This window comes from Rattus norvegicus, chromosome 16 (genome assembly GCF_036323735.1).
Source record: "Rattus norvegicus strain BN/NHsdMcwi chromosome 16, GRCr8, whole genome shotgun sequence".
In the NCBI taxonomy this organism is placed as follows: domain Eukaryota; kingdom Metazoa; phylum Chordata; class Mammalia; order Rodentia; family Muridae; genus Rattus; species Rattus norvegicus.
Window position 1 is genome coordinate 26,365,909 of NC_086034.1, and position 22,706 is coordinate 26,388,614.

General features: G+C 41.9%; 1 protein-coding gene and 1 long non-coding RNA gene across 8 annotated transcripts in view; one reads left to right on the top strand and one right to left on the bottom strand.

Moving 5' to 3' along the window:
- The window catches only part of LOC120097406 (uncharacterized), a 47,649-nt gene extending 24,999 nt beyond the window's left edge, over positions 1-22,650 (bottom strand). For 2 of the 5 annotated variants that reach the window (XR_005494768.2, XR_010058655.1), the window contains exons 1-3: positions 21,704-22,650; positions 20,709-20,903; positions 5,484-5,666 (exon numbers count right to left, since the gene is read on the bottom strand). This is a non-coding gene — a long non-coding RNA (uncharacterized LOC120097406). Of the gene's footprint in view, positions 1-1,736; positions 1,768-5,483; positions 5,667-20,708; positions 20,904-21,703 lie in introns of all 5 variants that reach the window. The other 3 variants (XR_010058656.1, XR_010058658.1, XR_010058657.1) reach the window with 3 other exon arrangements.
- Psd3 (pleckstrin and Sec7 domain containing 3) overlaps positions 1-22,706 on the top strand; it is a 563,941-nt gene that overhangs the window by 127,314 nt on the left and 413,921 nt on the right. The window lies entirely within an intron of this gene.

Genomic DNA, 22,706 nt, shown 5'->3' on the forward strand with positions numbered 1-22,706 from the left:
GTCTGATTTTTCAGCAGCTGAAACTTCTCAAATTACAAGTAACTGTGCTTTCACAGAAGAGTACCTTCTAGATGAATAGCTATCTAAATGTATTTTCCATTGATTTTCATCACCAGAATCATGTAAGTGATGATTTTAGTGGGAAACCAGATTTCTGTGTATTATATGATGGTTTCATGAAGTTCCTTTCTTCGATAAAAGTTATTATCATTGTGCGTGTATTTGTGTGCACCATGCTTGTGTATGACATGCAGAGGCTGATGTGTATACCATGATACATGTGGAGAGGTTAGAGAACAGCTCTGAAGCTTCCTTTTCCCTCTCAACCTTTCCATAGTTTTCAGGGATAGAACTGAGGTCCTAGGATCTATGGGGAAAGTCGCCTAGCCAGTGAGCCATCTCCCCTGCCCCTGAAGCTCTTTTCGGTAGAAAGGGCAAACTCCCATGAGACACGTTTTTCAGTGGGATGAAGAGTCAATTCCACCGGCTGGAAATCCAAATAGAGTTTCTGGTCTTTGTGGTAGGAAAATGGCTTTGGTATATAAGGGTTACTACAAGAGATATGATTCTTTCCACCTGTAACTTATGTTTTATTGCAGAAGACAAACCATAAAACAAGCAACTTACAAATTGAGGAAAATATTATGAAGTTGGAGTCCAGAGAGCTATAAGAAAGGGGCCTCTAAAAAGACTCATTTTACCACCAAGTTTGATGACCATGAATTGTCCTTTGACCTCCGTGTGAATGTCATGGCAGATGTGTAGTCCTACCCTGCCCTCAGGTGTGCACATTTTTTTTTAAAAGATGTTAAGAAAATATAACAGGAGAAAGTGAGTGGATGATTTAATTTGCATTGACTTCCAGAAAAGACCTCTCCAAAGTGTTGGTATTTGTGCTAAGACCAGAAGAATGTCATTAAAATTATAGAAAAGAAGACTATCTTTGAGGCACAGTTTCTGAAGTTGGAAAGAGCTTAATGAATTCGGGAATTAAAAGGCCAAGGTAATGAGAATCCCAGAACAAAAACAGGAAGTGGCGCACAGGGTCCTATTTATGTGTGTAATTTATCCCAAGTGCCATGGGAAGTCATTAAACAGTTTGGACAGTTGGAAGCTATCTAAGATGATATTTTTAGATTTCCCTAATCTCTGTATAGATAGGAGTGTGTAGAAGCAAGGATGGAAACAGGAAGCAGTATGCGGGAAACTGTTAGTTCAGGAAAGAGTATACAGGAGAGTAGAGTAAATTGCACTGTGGAGACAGAACTGAGGGAATGTGGACCCTGGAATGTGTGTTTACTGAAAAAGACGGCACTGGCTGTGGGAAAGGCTACCCAGAGACATCCTGATGTTGCAATAGAACAAAGGTTTATTTAAGAGATCAATGAGGATGTGTAAGGTCTGAGGTATTTGCAAAATATCCAAGAGAAAGTTCAGGAATGCTAATTTTAAAAAAAGACACCTCCCCCACTTTTTTGTCCTTAGTTTTACTTTCTGTGGTTCAAGTGAACAATAATCAATCAAGGGCCAAAGTCTCAAATGGAAAATAAGCAATTTATAACTGTTAAAATAACTAGTGTGTTTTGTTGCCAATGTTCTGCTGTATCAATTGTTCTTGCTGTCAGCTCACTAGCCAAAGTTTACTATAGTTGTATATGTGCAAAACAAATAGTACAGAGACTATTATTACCCATGATGCTCAGCATCCTCTGAGGATTCAGAGATGTTGTACCTACCGATAAGACTGGGGTTTTAGATTCTTGAGTTCTGGAATAAAATTAGTATAGAGGTTAAAACTTAGAAATTACTAGCATATTGAAATATTTAAATCCCTAGAAATAGAAAAACATTTCTCAGGAAGAGGGTATAGAAGGAATAGTGGGAACGTTCAGGATAAAACAAATAGCCCATAAGACATCTAGAATACAGCCAGCAGAGAAATCTTAAGTTGATAAAGATGGGACACAAACATTGGCCAATCAGGGCACATGCCAATGGTACCCCTCCTATAAATGAGTAAATCAGATATTATTCCTTCCACTTGGTGATTGAAACAAATGTTTAGCAGAGTTGGAGGAGAAGTCAAGACATTACGAAGGCTAGGATGGTGGTGGCTTGAAATAGTAGCTGTTGTTGTAGCATGAGGTATTGCAATCTAGCCATCCTCTGTGTGATAGCTTAGTCATAACAGTGCTCTAGTCCACTACATTGCTATGTATTCATAATGACATTGCTATAAATGTACCTACTGTACTGATTAAATGTTTATCACATACCATTAACATGGCACCTAATACTTGATAATGATAGATTATTGTTACTGCCTTGCAAATGTACTGTTATTAGGTATCCCTTGCACATATACAGAAAACTTCATAATAAAATATCTTATCATATAATGTCAGCAACAGTCTCATATATATTATGATTGCATCAAGAAGCCATGTCAAGTGACACATTTCTCACAATGGAGGAATCATCTAGTAATGCATCTCCCAGAATGTATCCCCATGGTTGAGCAATGCATGACTATATTATAACAACTGATACGGACCAGCTGACTGAATATCAGTCCTTATATATAAGGGGTTGGAGAAAAGAAACTGTTGAAATAGTCACGCTGTTAGGAGGAAGGGTTTTCGTGTAGGTAAGAGAGAGAGAAAATATCTAGAGGCATCTGACATTTCCAAAGCAGAGAGAAAGAAAAACAGACTGGACAAGCCTAGGGCTATCCACAAGAAAAATGAAAGAGCGCAGGATGGAAAAATTATGTAGGTTAAAAGGATGAGTAGTTGTGGGGAGAGAGGCCTAGGAGGTAGAGCAGCCCGGGAGTTTTGATGCACAAGTGGGGTGAGAAGGACCAGGACAATAGCATGGGGACTTTGAAATGTATGATGGGCACCTGTGAGTAGAGACTGATGGATAAGCTGATAGATTCCACATGTCCATGGAAACTCATATATGTCCTTCTAGAGGCAGAGAGAAAAGTCCTTCGGGGGGTGGGGTAAAAACCTATTTTCCCCGTTTCTGAGGAATGTTGTTTTTCATCTAACCACTAGAAATCCTTCTGCAGTTCAATTTGTGTACATGTCTGGATATGTGTACTACCTGAGACCTAATAGTCCTGAATCCCGTATGAGGAACACAAATGCTACTAGAGTTACTGCGGTCCTAGGCAGAGGTTGTTTGTTTGTTTACTTACTTGTATGTGTGTTTGTTTTTTGAAAGTTTGAAAGATGAGTTGCATCTAATGCTGTTCAGTTGAGACAATGTGGGGACTGTGAGAAACTTGGCCATGGTTCAGAGTAGAGAAATGAAGCTGTAGGTCAAAAGGTGTTTAAAGGAAGGAAAACGTGTCTGTCGTGCTTCACATGCCAGTAGGGACAGAGGTGAGAGTTGGAGCTAGAGTCCTGAGAATATCCAAGAGACAGTTCTCTAAGAGAATAAGGTAAGACAGTAGTAAGAGCTCTTCAGAACACTCTAGAGTGAGGTGGATTCAGAGGCAGGCAGGCCCTTGATACCAGGATGAAATGTCCTAGCTATCTGTGATAGCCTATTTTTTTAAGTACAAGTCAAGGTCATGACCAAGACACAGCGAGCTTCTACCTAATCTTGTTGTGTAGAGTTTTGTCCAGTTAATTCCTTGATTTTTTTTACTTTTATTTTTATCTTTGTTCATTTATTTTGAATGCAAGTGTCTAAGGAAGATGCTAGAAAGGGTTATTCAAGCATATTTTTTGCCACAGGGATTATCAGTGTCTACATGGTTTCAGAATATGGAAACCAGACAAGCCCAGGATCAGCAAGTGAAGGAGACAGTTCAATAGCAAAAAATGGGTACAGACACAAAATGTACTCTGGAACCTGAATGAGCTGTGCACTGTCTGCTGAGGCTGGAGAGCAAAAGTAACTGCTTTACAGACATAACTTCTATTTAGACCTAACTTGGTTTACCCCTACATTTCTCTATTCTCATAACATTGGCCATATGGGATTTCCTGTTCTTTACCTTGTAATTCTATAACAGGCTGAAGTTGTAACTTCTCTCCCACTAAGGTAAACAGTTTCTAGAAACATTTTAGGATGAATCCAGATACTCTGGTGTCCAGATTCAGACTGACTCAATAGACATAGAAGATGTAGAGGATATAGAAGAATGGGGTTCATTTACAGAGAGGGGGACACACATAATAGATTTCCCAGACACAGTGACAGGTTGCCTTTGTGGGTCTCGAGTTTTATATGTTCACACTGAGATGTCTTTCAAATACCTATGGTTGAATAAAAGATATAAGGAAAGGGAGTTATCCTAAGACATTGCTGTAAATGATTCCTTTTAAATGAGGTTACAATGTAACAAAAAGCAACAAAGGGCACAGCCATCTATACTAGGGAGGAAGAAAATACATTGAACCAAAATGTGCAGGTTTTTAAGATAATAAGGATGACCTTACGGAACACTGTATTCCTATTATGGCATGTAGTAACATGGCTACAAGCAAATAACTCAGAAGCTATTCTTTTTATGCATCAGCACAGCTAAATGTGGAATTAACCTGAGTCCTGTGCTAGCCTTTGTTTGGTGAACCGACTTTCTAGTTAATGTGAGTGTCATTTGAATACAGGAAAAGGAACCTCTGTGAAGATTAAATCTCTGTGGCCACAGGTCACAGAATGAGGTCTGCATTCCATTGCCTCTGGGATTTCAAAGTCCTGGTCTAAATTTTGTAACTTGGCGTCATCAATGCCCTTTCTACACTTATCCTCTCTACACCTTGTGAATTTTTTTTTCATTTCTTGTGACTGAAAATCAGTTTAATCTTTTTACCCCAGGACAATGACGTCAATGAGTGGAAAAGTCTTCAGGGCATCTAGGAAGTAGATGGGTCTCATTGCCTATGGGTTGCTTCCTCAGCAGCTCTTTTCAATCAGGGAAGGCTCAGCTATTCCTTGTAATTTATCACCCTTTGAATCTCAGTGGATTGCCATATCAAAAAAAAAAACATGTCTTCTTCATTCAAATCAAGTAAAGTGGAGAACAATCAATCAATCATGAAGGGCATAGAGAAACTTTTCACTACCTCTATCAAGAAATGACAGGTATCTGCTTCACTTACACTGAGCAGAACCTGACACATTGTGCAGTCTCTACTTATAGGTACAGACCACATGAGTATGAAGAGGAGACAGTGTACACCAGAGTTTCTACCACAAATTTTTCTGATATATAACTATACATAATATATTTTATATAATATGTCACATGTATTATACATATATAATATGTACACATAAAATTATATTACACATTATAATTATATAATATGTACCTGTAAAATATTTAATTATTTGTTTGTTTGTTTGTTTATGGGCAAGTCCAGAATTACAGGTTTCTACAACAGGATCAAACATGATGATTAAGGGTCAGAGTGATTGTTTTGTCCCCTTTTGTAAAATTAATTAATTATTAGAAGTAAGCTTACCTTCACAGATATCCAAGAGAAGATTTCTTATTGAATGTTAACATACACAGGGTATATGCAGGGAGCAAAATGAAAACAATTTGGTCAAAGAAATCAGATCCATGACAAGATGATTTCAGAGATCCAAAGGTGTCAATGCTCCACTCTCTCCTTCCTGTCCCCTTCTCTTCTTTTCTTTAACACCTATTATTCAACCACAAATTGCCAAACACCAAGAAGACAATCAATAACAAAGTAGCCTTTGTCCAGGCATTGAGTAGCAGACAAACCCCTAATTCTTGATGGCTTAGCACAAAAGGTTGCTTCTAATTCCTGTACAGCCTAAAATGTGTATTTTCAAGAAGTAGAAGGATGCTATCTCTATGACTTAAGGGCCAGGATCCCTCACTCACGTGGCTTGAAGAACTAAACATGTAGCTTCCCAAGTGTTCATCTACGAGAATCAGCAGATGGGAAAAGCTCTTGGAGCCTTCCATGGAGATTTCCATAGGTTCTGGCCTCGAAGCAATGTATATCATTCTCAGATTCAAACCTGCACTAAGATCAGAGTAGCAGAGACTTAAGGGGCCAGAGAGAAGAAGCAAACCAAAGGAGTCCTCTTCTGGTTTAGATGATCGGAAATCAAGCTTTTGTTCATTCAGGTGTTCAACAAGTAATGTGGAGAGACATTTCTTCCAGCAATGGCCCATGAATTAATGATACTGTGGTAGACAAAACAGACTAAATCCTATCTTTATGGAATTAATGATTAGGTTTAAAATGTCTTTAGTGTGTTGATGGTACCAATCAACTTTCAGATCTGTGCCCTTAAGAAAGTATCATATATACATAAAATTCTAAAGAATTTTTAATATAATGTTTATAAAAGAACTAATTTGAAAGGATGTTCATCGATAGAAAAGGATGGGCAGGTATTATGTACTTATTCAGTAAATAATATATTGCAGAATAAACATGAGCTACGTCTTTCAAAATGAATAAATGTCATGGCCCTGCAAGGCTGCATGTGTTAGTAATTCCATCATTCAGACAAAAGACTGAAGGATGATGATCATGAATTTAAGGTTAATCTGGGCTTCATAATGAGTTCAGGACCAGCCTGGGTTACATAGCAAGATCATTTACCTAAAATATCACCACCACCACCACCACCACCACCACCACCACCACCACCACCACCACCACTTTTATAGTAATAAAAAAAAAACAATCTCAAAAACACAATGATGAATGAAAAACCAAATTGTATAATACTACTTTAGATTGGGGCTACGTTTACCTACATTTTAAAAACAATGCTACGCATTATTTAGGAATGCAAATATATATCAAGTTTTTAAAAGTGCATCGAGAGGCTAGGGAGATAGCTTGCCCCATCAGCAAAGCAGTGAATGAGAGTCTTTGCTACATAATCGTAAGGAGCTGAATTCAGATCTGCAGCACCCACATAAAAAGTCAGGCCTGGATCTTCCTGGTTGCTGCCGCCGCAGAGAGCTCATGGGCAGCATACCACAAGCAAGCTTGAGCCTTGGGACCACAGGTAAGACCAACTTTTCTGCTGCAAGTACCTGCCTGGTGAACTCGGGACACACAGAGGCAGAATTCCTCTAGGACCCGGCACTCCCTCTGTTTACCGGGAGTCCCACACTCGCAGATCCCGGCCCGCAGCAGCTCTCTGCTCCCAGACCCCTAGGGAGAGAGACCTCACCGCCTGATCAGGTGGGCACTCCTGAGGCTGCAGAGCGGAAGAGACCAACAACACTGCCCACCCCTGCCCACATCCCTGGCCCAAGAGGAAACTGTATAAGGCCTCTGGGTTCCCGTGGGGGAGGGCCCAGGAGCGGCAGGACTCCTGCGCCTGAGACACTGCCAGAACCTGAAGGAACAGACCAGATAAACAGTTCTCTGCACCCAAATCCCATGGGGGGGAGATCTAAACCTTCAGAGAGGCAGACACGCCTGGGAAACCAGAAGAGACTGCATTCTGCACACATTACTGATTCCAGAGGAAAACACCAAACGCCATCTGGAACCCTGGTGCACGGAAGCTCCCGGAAAGGGCAGCGCAGATCTTCCTGGTTGCTGCCGCCGCAGAGAGCTCGTAGGCAACACCCCACGAGCAAACTTGAACCTTGGGACCACAGGTAAGACCAACTTTTCTGCTGCAAGTGACCTGCCTGGTGAACTCAAGACACAGGCCCACAGGAACAGCTGAAGACCTGTAGAGAGGAAAAACTACACGCCCGAAAGCAGAACACTCTGTCCCCATAACAGGCTGAAAGAAAACAGGAAAAGAGGTCTACAGCACTCCTGACACACAGGCTTATAGGACAGTCTTGTCACTGTCAGAAATATCAGAACAAAGCAACACTAGAGATAATCTGATGGTGAGAGGCAAGCGCAGGAACCCAAGCAACAGAAACCAAGACTACATGGCACCATCGGAGCCCAATTCTCCCACCAAAGCAAACACGGATTATCCAAACACACCAGAAAAGCAAGATCTAGTTTCAAAATCATATTTGATCATGATGCTGGAGGACTACAAGAAAGACGTGAAGAACTCCCTTAGAGAACAAGTAGAAGCCTACAGAGAGGAATTGCAAAAATCCCTGAAAGAATTCCAGGAAATCATAAATAAACAAGTAGAAGCCCATAGAGAGGAGTCACAAAAATCCCTGAAAGAATTTCAGGAAAACACAATCAAACAGTTGCAGGAATTAAAAATGGAAATAGAAGCAATCAAGAAAGAACACATGGAAACGACCCTGGATATAGAAAACCAAAAGAAGAGACAAGGAGCTGTAGATACAAGCTTCACCAACAGAATACAAGAGATGGAAGAGAGAATCTCAGGAGCAGAAGATTCCATAGAAATCATTGACTCAACTGTCAAAGATAATGTAAAGCGGAAAAAGCTACTGGTCCAAAACATACAGGAAATCCAGGACTCAATGAGAAGATTAAACCTAAGGATAATAGGTATAGAAGAGAGTGAAGACTCCCAGCTCAAAGGACCAGTAAATATCTTCAACAAAATCATAGAAGAAAACTTCCCTAACCTAAAAAAAGAGATATCCATAGGCATACAAGAAGCCTACAGAACTCCAAACAGATTGGACCAGAAAAGAAACACGTCCCATCACATAATAGTCAAAACACCAAACGCACAAAATAAAGAAAGAATATTAAAAGCAGTAAGGGAAAAGGGTCAAGTAACATATAAAGGCAGACCTATCAGAATCACACCAGACTTTTCGCCAGAAACGATGAAGGCCAGAAGATCATGGACTGATGTCATACAGACCCTAAGAGAAGACAAATGCCAGCCCAGGTTACTGTATCCTGAAAACTCTCAATTAACATAGATGGAGAAACCAAGATATTCCATGACAAAACCAAATTTACACAATATCTTTCTACAAATCCAGCACTACAAAGGATAATAAATGGTAAAGCCCAACATAAGGAGGCAAGCTATACCCTAGAAGAAGCAAGAAACTAATCGTCTTGGCAACAAAACAAAGAGAAGAAAAGCACACAAACATAACCTCACATCCAAATATGAATATAACAGGAAGCAATAATCACTATTCCTTAATATCTCTTAACATCAATGGACTCAACTCCCCAATAAAAAGACATAGATTAACAAACTGGATACTCAACGAGGACCCTGCATTCTGCTGCCTACAGGAAACACACCTCAGAGACAAAGACAGACACTACCTCAGAGTGAAAGGCTGGAAAACAACTTTCCAAGCAAATGGTTGGAAGAAGCAAGCTGGAGTAGCCATTCTAATATCAAATAAAATCAATTTTCAACTAAAAGTCATCAAAAAAGATAAGGAAGGACACTTCATATTCATCAAAGGAAAAATCCACCAAGATGAACTCTCAATCCTAAATATCTATGCCCCAAATACAAGGGCAGCTACATACGTAAAAGAAACCTTACTAAAGCTCAAAACACACATTGCACCTCACACAATAATAGTAGGAGATTTCAACACCCCACTCTCATCAATGGACAGATCATGGAAACAGAAATTAAACAGAGACGTAGACAGACTAAGAGAAGTCATGAGCCAAATGGACTTAACAGATATTTATAGAACATTCCACCCTAAAGGAAAAGGATATACCTTCTTCTCAGCTCCTCATGGTACTTTCTCCAAAATTGACCATATAATTGGTCAAAAAACGGGCCTCAACAGGTACAGAAAGATAGAAATAATCCCATGCGTGCTATCAGACCACCACGGCCTAAAACTGGTCTTCAGTAACAATAAGGGAAGAATGCCCACATATACGTGGAAATTGAACAATGCTCTACTCAATGATAACCTGGTCAAGGAAGAAATAAAGAAAGAAATTAAAAACTTTTTAGAATTTAATGAAAATGAAGGTACAACATACCCAAACTTATGGGACACAATGAAAGCTGTGCTAAGAGGAAAACTCATAGCGCTGAGTGCCTGCAGAAAGAAACAGGAAAGAGCATATGTCAGCAGCTTGACAGCACACCTAAAAGCTCTAGAACAAAAAGAAGCAAATACACCCAGGAGGAGTAGAAGGCAGGAAATAATCAAACTCAGAGCTGAAATCAACCAAGTAGAAACAAAAAGGACCATAGAAAGAATCAACAGAACCAAAAGTTGGTTCTTTGAGAAAATCAACAAGATAGATAAACCCTTAGCCAGACTAACGAGAGGACACAGAGAGTGCGTCCAAATTAACAAAATCAGAAATGAAAAGGGAGACATAACTACAGATTCAGAGGAAATTCAAAAAATCATCAGATCTTACTATAAAAGCCTATATTCAACAAAACTTGAAAATCTGCAGGAAATGGACAATTTCCTAGACAGATACCAGGTACCGAAGTTAAATCAGGAACAGATAAACCAGTTAAACAACCCCATAACTCCTAAGGAAATATAAGCAGTCATTAAAGGTCTCCCAACCAAAAAGAGCCCAGGTCCAGATGGGTTTAGTGCAGAATTCTATCAGACCTTCATAGAAGACCTCATACCAATATTATCCAAACTATTCCACAAAATTGAAACAGATGGAGCACTACCGAATTCCTTCTATGAAGCCACAATTACTCTTATACCTAAACCACACAAAGACCCAACAAAGAAAGAGAACTTCAGACCAATTTCCCTGTTGACAATCAGACAACTATAGGAGGTCAAGGGGATACAGATTGGAAAAGAAGAAGTCAAAATATCACTATTTGCAGATGATATGAATATCGACACAAAAATACTCAATAAAATTCTGGCAAACCGAATCCAAGAGCACATCAAAACAATCATCCACCATGATCAAATAGGCTTCATCCCAGGCATGCAGGGATGGTTTAATATACGGAAAACCATCAATGTGATCCATTATATAAACAAACTGAAAGAACAAAACCACATGATCATTTCATTAGATGCTGAGAAAGCATTTGACAAAATTCAACACCCCTTCATGATAAAAGTCCTGGAAAGAATAGGAATTCAAGGCCCATACCTGAACATAGTAAAAGCCATATACAGCAAATCAGTTGCTAACATTAAACTAAATGGAGAGAAACTTGAAGCAATCCCACTAAAATCAGGGACTAGACAAGGCTGCCCACTCTCTCCCTACTTATTCAATATAGTTCTTGAAGTTCTAGCCAGAACAATCAGACAACAAAAGGAGGTCAAGGGGATACAGATCGGAAAAGAAGAAGTCAAAATATCACTATTTGCAGATGATATGATAGTATATTTAAGTGATCCCAAAAGTTCCACCAGAGAACTACTAAAGCTGATAAACAACTTCAGCAAAGTTGCTGGGTATAAAATTAACTCAAATAAATCAGTAGCCTTCCTCTACACAAAAGAGAAACAAGCCGAGAAAGAAATTAGGGAAACAACACCCTTCATAATAGACCCAAATAATATAAAGTACCTCGGTGTGACTTTAACCAAGCAAGTAAAAGATTCGTACAATAAGAACTTCAAGACACTGAAGAAGGAAATTGAAGAAGACCTCAGAAGATGGAAAGATCTCCCATGCTCATGGATTGGCAGGATTAATATAGTAAAAATGGCCATTTTACCAAAAGCGATCTACAGATTCAATGCAATCCCCATCAAAATACCAATCCAATTCTTCAAAGAGTTAGACAGAACAATTTGCAAATTCATCTGGAATAACAAAAAACCCAGGATAGCTAAAACTATCCTCAACAATAAAAGGACTTCAGGGGGAATCACTATCCCTGAACTCAAGCAGTATTACAGAGCAATAGTGATAAAAACTGCATGGTATTGGTACAGAGACAGACAGATAGACCAATGGAATAGAATTGAAGACCCAGAAATGAACCCACACACCTATGGTCACTTGACTTTTGACAAAGGAGCCAAAACCATCCAATGGAAAAAAGATAGCATTTTCAGCAAATGGTGCTGGTTCAACTGGAGGGCAACATGTAGAAGAATGCAGATCGATCCATGCTTATCACCCTGTACAAAGCTTAAGTCCAAGTGGATCAAGGACCTCCACATCAAACCAGATACACTCAAACTAATAGAAGAAAAACTAGGGCAGCATCTCGAACACATGGGCACTGGAAAAAATTTCCTGAACAAAACAGCAATGGCTTATGCTCTAAGATCAAGAATCGACAAATGGGATCTCATAAAACTGCAAAGCTTCTGTAAGGCAAAGGACACTGTGGTTAGGACAAAACGGCAACCAACAGATTGGGAAAAGATCTTTACCAATCCTACAACAGATAGAGGCCTTATATCCAAAATTTACAAAGAACTCAAGAAGTTAGACCGCAGGGAGACAAATAACCCTATTAAAAAATGGGGTTCAGAACTAAACAAACAATTCACAGCTGAGGAATGCCGAATGGCTGAGAAACACCTAAAGAAATGTTCAACATCTTTAGTCATAAGGGAAATGCAAATCAAAACAACCCTGAGATTTCACCTCACGCCAGTGAGAATGGCTAAGATCAAAAACTCAAGTGACAGCAAATGCTGGTGAGGATGTGGAGAAAGAGGAACAGTCCTCCATTGTTGGTGGGTTTGCAGACTGGTAAAACCATTCTGGAAATCAGTCTGGAGGTTCCTCAGAAAATTGGACATTGAACTGCCTGAGGATCCAGCTATACCTCTCTTGGGCATATACCCAAAAGATGCCCCAACATATAAAAAAGACACGTGCTCCACTATGTTCATCGCAGCCTCATTTATAATAGCTAGAAGCTGGAAAGAACCCAGATGCCCTTCAACAGAGGAATGGATACAGAGAATGTACATCTACACAATGGAATATTACTCAGCTATCAAAAACAATGACTTTATGAAATTCATAGGCAAATGGTTGGAACTGGAAAATATCATCCTGAGTGAGCTAACCCAATCACAGAAAGACATACATGGTATGCCCTTATTGATAAGTGGGTATTAGCCAAAATGCTGGAATTACCCTAGATGCCTAGAACAAATGAAACTCAAGACGGATGATCAAAATGTGAATGCTTCACTCCTTTAAAAGGGGAACAAGAATACCCTTGGCAGTGAATAGAGAGGGAAAGATTAAAACAGACACAGAAGGAACTCCCATTCAGAGCCTGCCCCACATGTGGCCCATACATATACAGCCATCCAATTAGACAAGATGGATGAAGCAAAGAAGTTCAGACCGACAGGAGCCGGATGTAGATCTCTCCTGAGAGACACAGCCAGAATACAGCAAATACATAGGTGAATGCCATCACTAAACCACTGAACTGAGAACGGGACCCCCGTTGAAGGAATCGGAGAAAGGACTGGAAGAGCTTGAAGGGGCTCGAGACCCCAAAAGTACAACAATGCCAAGCAACCAGAGCTTCCAGGGACTAAGCCACTACCTAAAGACTATACATGGACTGACCCTGGACTCTGACCTCCTAGGTAGCAATGAATAGCCTAGTAAGAGCACCAGTGGAAGGGGAAGCCCTGGGTCCTGCTAAGACTGAACCCCCAGTGAACTAGTCTGTTGGGAGGAGGGCAGCAATGGGGGGAGGGTGGGGAGGGTAACACCAATAAGGAAGGGGAGGGGGATGTTTGCCCGGAAACCGGGAAAGGGAATAACACTCGAAATGTATATAAGAAATACTCAAGTTAATAAAAAAAAAAAAAGAAAGAAAGAAAAGAAAAGTCAGGCCTGGCCACGTTTGCTGATTACCTCGGTGCTGGGAGGGATGGGAGCAGAGAGTCACTGAGGCTTGCTGGCTGCCAGCCCAGCTCCAGATTATGCTCTCAAGGTGAGAGACCTGCTCTCAAGAGAACAATAAAGCAAAGAGTGACAGAGCAGGGCATGTGACATCTCCCACTGGCCCTCAGGTGGGCATGAATGGGCCTGGGTACCTTCATATGTGTATGCTACAGACAACATGCACACAACACACACACACACACACACACACACACACACACACTCTCACTCTCTCTCTCTCATCTATCTGCATAGAATACATATATATATATATATATAGTGTGTGTGTGTGTGTGTGTGTGTGTGTGTGTGTGTGTGTGTGTGTTTCATGCATCACACTCTACTTTGTCATCACATTCCGGGTGTCTGTTTGTCCTTCTTTAACTGGATTCACTTCGTCCTAGCTTCAACCCCTTCTATCCTGTTCACAGCACACATCCTGCACAGCCCCTCACTAAATCCCTTGGTTACTGGTTAGAACCAGAAGAGGCCTTTTCCCTTCTTGCCCCATCAGCAAAGCATGTGAAATGGTTTGGAAAGTGCGAGGGTGGGAAGGGGGATGAGCGAGCACAGGTGTTAGTCTCTGAACCGGGAAGGAAGCAGGAACATGTTCGCAACCACTCACCTCACCTGCCTGTGTTGTGTAGGTTTAGATTTTTCAAAACCTACACTAGTGAGGGTTCTCAATGGCCCAACTCTCCTTCTAGCCCACCATCCAATGGTAGGGGAGAAAAGATGGTAAATTGGACAACAGGATATGGACCTGTTTAGAAGTAGTTCTTTGGTGAGATTCCAATCTTCACTGTCAAGATACCCGAAGTCCGGTTCAAAAGTGCCATAAACTAATCAGCAGCTGTGGCACAATCCAGCAGAAACAGCCAGGCCTCTGTCCAATGGGCCTGCTCCCAACAGGAGCAACCAGAACCTGCCAGCACACCAGGAAAAGTTCTCTGTCATGCCTCTCTCAATAAAGCGTTGCCTCAAGTCAAAGGAAATCTTGCAAGGCTAATTATGTAAGCTGTCTTGGGTCCTACTTATACTCTCTCCAAACTTCATGTGTCCTCTCCAGGGTCTGGCTTTAGCAAAATATCACATGAGTCAGCATCACATGACACATGGGCTCAAGGCCAAGAGGATCTTTGGTTGAAGGTACTGCTCAGGAGAACAGTGTCCTCAGAGATTACATTTTCTCTAGGTTGTGCTGTGGGTACTATTGGTTTTATTACAAATCTCTATCTTCTTATTTTATCTGTTTTATAGCACAACCAGCCTTGAAATCACTGCACCACTATATTTTCCCACAGGATCTTATGCCTTTGTATTCTGTCTTACAAGAGGAAAAAAAAACTTGGATGTTTATGTATCTGTGTGTGTGTGTGTGTGTGTGTGTGTGTGTGTGTGTGTGTGTGACAGACAGAGAGAGAGACAGAGAGACAGAGACAGAGACAGAGAACTGGTTGGGAGGGATACTTCTGTCTTAGCTGAGTTTCAAAGGCATCTTTCTTTCTTTTTTTTTTTTTTGCTTGCTTTTAATACCTGCTGTGTACTGTGCAAGCATTTACCATGCTCCCTTCACCCAGTTAGACCTTCCTAGTGTGACCTTAACACTTGGCTTGTGATTTCATCCTTTTTGGATTCTAGCACGAGTTCCCATGTTGAAAGCATGTCCTGAAGTTGCATTACTTCAAGACAATGACCCTTGTGGGAGTTATCCCTAAACCTTCTTACGTGGCTGGTACACTGGCTCCAGACTGGTTATCTCCTAGCTGACCTTTTTCTAATACAATCAATGAGTGTATAATTTTTAGCAAGGGTTAACTTGAATAAGAAGTCTACCACTAAGCTGGGACAGCCTAGCTGGTCCGTTATCTGATTACATTCAAGTCTGTACCTAAGTACATGCTCTTCCTTAGTAGGACTGTTTTCTGAGTCCCAGAGCACTTGATATACTCATGGAGAACTTTCTGGAATCATGTCTTGACTCTCCCAATCATCAAGTTCCCAACAGCTGGGGGTCTTCTCACTTTGTCCATTCGATCTGCCACCTCTCAGCACCACTGGACTCCTCCAAAACCTTGGACTTATTCAGAAGAGCTGACACCAGCCTCTGTCCATTCTTTAAACCCTATGGATTTAAGTAGGAAAGCATTCTTGGACGAATTTCAATAAATATATTATGTCAAGCCAACTCTCAGCTCTTGGCACTTACTTTTATGACTTCCTGTGTATTTTTAATGAACATTCTGGCATTCTTACAAAAGTGGCTTTTCCGAACCATCTCTTATTTCTTGCAGATCACTTTATTTGAGCTAGAGTCTCACTTTGTAGCCCAGGCTGTCCTCAAACTCAGTATGTAGCCTAGGCTGGCACCAAACTCACTAATTGTCTTATTGTCCTGCTAGGATTAGAGTCATGAGCCACTAAACTCAACTGTCTCCATCTCATTCCTCTTTCTATGTCATTCCCTACCTCAGCACCTTGTCCAGGAAGGGCTGAATGTGGGCATATTGGATGTGCCTAGTGTAAACGTTCCTCTTCCCAATTCTTGCCCTCCTCACCTTGCTTATTTATACTTCTGTTCCCTCTTCTTTTAGGGTAGCACTGGAGGAAGTTTTCCTAGTCCTTCCTAGTGTTAACTCATCTCCCTGTGCTCTACACTTCATCTGAGCTGCGATGTCCTGTCACCTGTTATTTGGCACAAGTATTATATGCTTTTACGTTTCAGTAAGTGTGCAATTACCTACAGTGTGTGGGTATACAGTAGATAGCATGATGAATAAAATACAGCTATTACTTAGGGGAAGATGATAGCACGATCCTGACTTTGACTGTATGGTAAATCAACACGACATAACAAATAGTTCTGTATGCCTTCACGGGAAGGAGCAATTACTCTGATTGGAGATTTATTTCTTCTGCTGCTCCTAAACTGGTTTCTCCATTCCAATAGCAGAATAAATAGAAAGGGCTGGAATCTACTAAGAACCATCATTTCCTTAATCTGATAATCCATAAAGAAAAGATAGATTGCCGACCACATTGCAGCATTGTATTTGATATTGGTAGATAGCTGATGAGCAAAATTAGGGACTCATGGGGTTCGGGGATACCAGAAATTATAAACTTTTATCACACAAATAAGTGTGAGGTATGTTATGTGTCATGATGAATGAGGGGTGGGCCATATGAGAGTGCATAATAAGACATATGGACTCATCCAACCAGACAGACACATCTTCTTTGTGGGACAGTGAAACTAAGAACTGAAGAGTGAGTTTGGCTGCTGAGGCAAAAATAGGAAAGAAAGAATGGCTTAGAGGAAGTACACCCCCAGAGGAAGCCTGACCCATGTGGAACCTTTATAGAGGAAAGAACCTGATGAGGTCATGGGCCTGGGAGGAGGCCTACGTAGGGAGCCAGTGGGACGGAAAGCAAGGCACATGCAGGTCAAGTGGAACCATCCTAGACGAAACGGTCTCTAGAGTGGCTTAAGAAGCTGAAAGAGCTTGAAGGGGCTCGAGACCCCATATGAACAACAATGCCAACCAACCAGAGCTTCCAGGGACTAAGCCACTACCCAAAGACTATACATAGACTGACCCTGGGCTCCAATCGCATAGGTAGCAATGAATACCCTAGTAAGGGCACCAGTGGAAGGGGAAGCCCTTGGTCCTGCCAAGACTGAACCCCAGTGAACATGATTGTTGGGGGGAGGGCAGTAATGGGGGAAAGATGGGGAGGGGAACACTCATATACAAGGGGGGGAGGAGGGGTTGGGGGATGTTGGCCTAGAAACTGGGAAAAGGAATAACATTTGAAATGTAAATTAGAAATACCCAATTTAATAAAGATGGGAAAAAGAAGAAGAAGAAGCTCTCCATCTCTAAGAGCCATGAAGACACGGAAGCTTTGCCCAGAGGGCTGCATGAGCAGATGCGGGGTTGGGTATTTAGCTCAGTGGTAGAGCGCTTGCCTAGCAATTGCAAGGCCCTGGGTTAAAAAAAAAAAAAAGAAGAGTCTAGCTGCACCTTAAGGATGCTACAGAAGAATTTGAGTCAATTGTGATAGACCTGGAGGAGCATTCCCCTCAGCCTCCAGAGTTGTGAATTATAACTTCAAGTTTTATGAGGACAAAGATCTTGAACAAATGCTTTTATCCCTGAGCCTTGGTATCCATTTAAGGAACATGGAGACAGTTGAGAGAATATTTAGTGACTAACTCATAGTCCATGGGGGTCTCATGTCATTTTCATTTTTTTCTAACCCCCAAATCCTTTGTTTTACTAGTAGGTGGACATGTTAGTGACACATGTAAAATTATGGAGCCTATGACATTTCTTCTGAGCAGAGAAGATACTTAAGCACACTTCAAAGGCACAGATGTGGTCACGCCATTTAATTTTTATTATTTATTTTTTTGTGTTCATGTATGTGTGTCTGTGAACGTGCCCAAGGAAGTGAAAGAAATTATCAGCCCTCTGAAGCTAGAGCTCCAGGCGGTTGTGAACTGTGTGATGTCAAGAACAACACGTGCTCTTTACCGCTGAGCCATTTCTCCAGCCCATCACTTAATTTTGGTTTCTTTTTTTTTCTTTTGCAAATTACAGTCTTCAAAAACTGACTTAGCGGAGCTGACCCAGAGTCCTACATCACACGCACGTAATGAGCTCTGGAGCAAAGAACTAGTGTAGTCTCCAAAGCAGTGTCTTAAAATCCTGGCTCATTTCAGGTGTTCGCCTCCCTGTTAGGCACTGACTGGAACTGTAACTTTCAATGGCTACATTCCTTCCCTTTTAATAGTTTTTCTAAGCTCTATCGATGGCAAATAATCGATTAACAAGTAAGCCGAAATGCGTCAGAGATGGCTCAAAGGCAGAGAGCTTCACTTTAGAGCAGTGCTTCTCAACCTTCCTAACCTGAGACCCTTTAATACAGTTTCATATGTTGTAGTGACCCCCAACCCTAAAATTATGCTTGTTGCCACTTCATAGCTATAATTTTGCTAATGTTATAAATCATAACATGAATATCTGATATGTAGTTTATCTAACATAGAACCCCTGTGAAAGGGTCACTCAACCCTCAGTTAGAGAACTGCAGTCTTAGAGGCTCATGATGATTTGATTCAGATCCATAGGAAGTAAAACCGTTGTGTTGTTTGTAAGACTGCAGTCATGGGAGATATTTTCCTCTCTTCTTTGAAAAGATAATCTCAGTTTAGAACCATTTAGAGAGTAAATTGTGCTCCCTCTGTTGTGCTTAAAAAAAAAAGGGAAAGAAGTGATATGTTTGATGTTGCAGTAAGGTGTGGGGGAGGGGGGTACCACAGTGGGCCATGCTGAGGCATCCTTTAGCCCATGAGGTACCAGTCACAGGACAGCATAGTATAGAATAGAGTTTATTTGGGGCATGGGGAAGGGAATTGAGGGGGTAGTAGAGACAGAGGGAGGCGCAGAGAGAGAGAGAGAGAGAGAGAGAGAGAGGGAGGGAGAGAGAGAGAGAGAGGGAGGGAGAGAGAGAGAGGGAGGGAGGGAGGGAGGGAGGGAGGGAGGGAGAGAGAGAGAGAGAGAGAGAGAGAGAGAGAGAGAGAGAGAGAGAAAGTAGAGGCCAGCCATGAACAGATGGAGAGAGGAGGGAGGTAACTGGGGGAGACAGAGGGTAAAGAGCAGGAGCAAGAGGAGAATAGAAGGGAGCAAGAGAACAAGAGAGTGAGGAGAGGGCAAGCAGCCCCTTTTATAGTGAGGCAGGCACACCGGGCTGTTGCCAGGTAACTGTGGGGCAGAGCCTAGACTAAAAGCTAATATCCTCCCAATTCATGTTACTACCCTAACTAATACTACTGTATGTAAACGTGTTTGAAGATGAGGTTTGTGAAGAGGTGAGGAAGGAAAATGAGGTCACCAGGAATAACAATAATGCAATCTGACAGAAGTCACCTGCAATCTTCTTATTCAGGAGACCGTGGCAGGAAGATCATGAGTTAGAGGATAGCCTGGGCATACACACAGCAAGTGTGACCCTGATGTGGCACAGGGAACATCCATTGGCAGTCTAAGTCAAGAAGCTTCAAAAGACCAAGCCTGCTGACACTTGCTGCCTCAAGAACCCTGAGAAAAAAATTGCTGTCAGTAAAACTTACGTCTATCCTACTTCTCCTTAGCAGCCGCAGAAACATGTGATCTCATGCAGCAATCCCAAGTTTATGTGAAATGAGAAGACCCGATTATGCTTCCTTGTTCCCCTGCCCGTGCAGAATAAACAACACTGGTTTTCTTTATTTTGTGAATGGATCTACTTAGAGATTCATAATCAAATTCTATCCCTCCAGCTTGCAGCTCAACAAACATTTTACAGTTCTGCCTTTATTGGCCACTTGCTGATTTTAAGGCAGTCCTAGTTCTTCATAAGCTAGCACATCGGTAATTAAACCGTGCAGAGTACATAAACTATTCCCTCAGTGACTGAGTGCTGGGAGGCTCTATTACCTATCCATCTTCACAAGCTAACTGCTTTTTACCTGTGCACAAAGCTGCAAGCATTTCTTCAGACATCTGCCTTTCAAAGGTGTGGACTTTAAATGGGGAAACAAAGTACACACTGCCCTCATAAAAGGGTCCTATAAAAGCCTCTCCAGGTGCAGCCATGTCTCTTTGAAGAGCCGAGGAGGTTGACTCCAGTGTCCCATTAGGCTCCGTGGTTTATTTCAGTCCCAGGGGGAAGCCAACAAGTCCATTGGTCTCACCCTGGCTGCCACTTCTGGCAGAGACTTCTGGAGAATGAATCAGAAGCTGTCTGCCCTGGCTCTTTGAAGTCTTTGAATGCGCACACTACTTGTTTCTAGGTTCGGGCAAGCTAGGGCTACTTCGTCACCCAGGATGGAAAGCAAAATTTGCATAGTGCTTCACTTTTCAACAAGTCTAATCCAAAGACATCCAGCCACCAAACTTGAAGGTGAGTAGACATTACCTGCCACCAGAAACTTCGGACCAGGAAGCCTACCAGTCCAAAACATGGCTCCTAGGACAGGATGATAAGTCAGTTTCTGCCAGAGGACAAGTATTGCGGCCTTCGGGAGGAGAGGGACAGATCTTGCTGAGTAATTCATGTCACTCACCCCAGCACTGCTTCCGAGTACTTCCTTGTGCCAGGTGTTATGAGAACCTGGAAAACAGCAATGAATCTTGGGCTCCGCCCTTCGGGCTCAACAGTGTAACTTAGAACAAGCTAAAGCTGTTTACTCCACCCCTCCCCCCACTCCCAGCCTTTAGCTCCCTTCTCTATGTCTTTTCCGCCATTCATTTGTTCTCTGCACACCCCCTCTCCCAGGGTTTCACTACTGGCAAGGCTCCAGGAAGAGAGGTGATGCCTAACCGGGGCACCAATCCCCAGTGGGGGAATTTTATCATATAAACAATATTGATCCTTGTCTTTAATGCCCCTCTAGTTCAGGGATCCCAAATCCCTGTGTGTAATGAAGCCTTTACTCTGAACCAGCGGCTATACCCTAGAGGTCCTGGGAAAATATTCTAGAGCTCGGGAGCTGCCAAGGTAGAGAGGCACCTCAAGGCTTGGCAATCAACAGTGAAATTTGTCAATAGCTAATCCGAAGCTGACTGCCATTGCCTCTCTCTCTCTCTCTCTCTCTCTCTCTCTCTCTCTCTCTCTCTCTCTCTGCTTATGTTCTTAAGTACCTTGTCTACTCAAGCACCTGGCTTATTTTCTACTTCCTGAAGAGATTTATGGCCGCATTTCCATAGGAATAAAAGTCCTGCTGGCATCCAGCCCCAGAGAAGCAGAGAATCACTGAAAAAAATGTAATTGCTGGCAGCTGTTTGCCCCAGGGCTGCCAGCCATAAAATTTAACCCTTAATTATCCACGTGTTCTACGGCAGAGACCCCTCTTGATCTAAGACAAGTGTTCGCCACAGTCCTGTAATAGAGGACTGTATATCTGTCATTACCCATTTTAAAGTCTTTGCTTCTGTGGCAGGAGTAACCAGCCATTTCACTTGTTAAGACTTGAACGATGGTGAAAGCTCGTTTTAAACACTGTTCAGCCATGTCAACAGTATTTCTTTGAAACTTCTTTTGTGAGCTGCAACAAAACCTTATCAGCTCTTACTGAGGAGTTCGCATCTGGGGCTTTATGCAGTAATCCAACATTGCATCAAACTTGGAAGAAAAGACAGTTTGGTTTGCCTTGAAAATTCAAGGCAAGGTTATACTGTACTTGGGCATTTCAAGAGGCAGAACAAAAGGATAAAGGACACAGTGCCAAGATTGAGTAAGAGTATTCAGTGCCCTTTGTTGAGTCTGACCTCATCCAGAGCCATGGTTCTGGGAACATAGTTTATTTGTTCAATGAGAAAGGGAAAGCTCAAGAAAGGAAATTGCTCAACGCTAAAACAGTGAATACATGGAGATCTCCATGAAGCCTAAGCCAACAAGGTCAAGTTCCCTCATCCCTACACAACACAGTGTTCTTATCTCCTATGGGGTCATCACAGTCAGCATTCATTTAATGAACCAAACCTCAAACTCATTTTAATTATATCAATGCCAGATGTGGCGAAAGCAATGGTGCTTATGGGTTAAAGGAAAACTATTCAGGCTCTAATACTGATCACACTAAAGTTGGCCCCCAGAAGAGGTGGCTTAGTGGTTAGAAGCATTTATTGAGTTTGCAGAGAGACTGGATTTGGATCCCAGCACCCACACGGTAACTCACAACCACCTATCACTCCAGTTCCAGGGAATCCAGGGCTCTGGGTGCACAGAAACTCATGAAGACACACGATTTATTTATTTTTTAAATCTTAATCCAAGCAGGCCTTAATTTAACTGGGAATAGCTCCCAGCATATCAGTGCTCCAGCATCACAGTGTTTTGTATAGTACCTGGAAGGCAACTCAGCAACTCTTCAGAGCTGCTCTTCGCCCCCCCCCCCAACCCGAACCCCAGAAC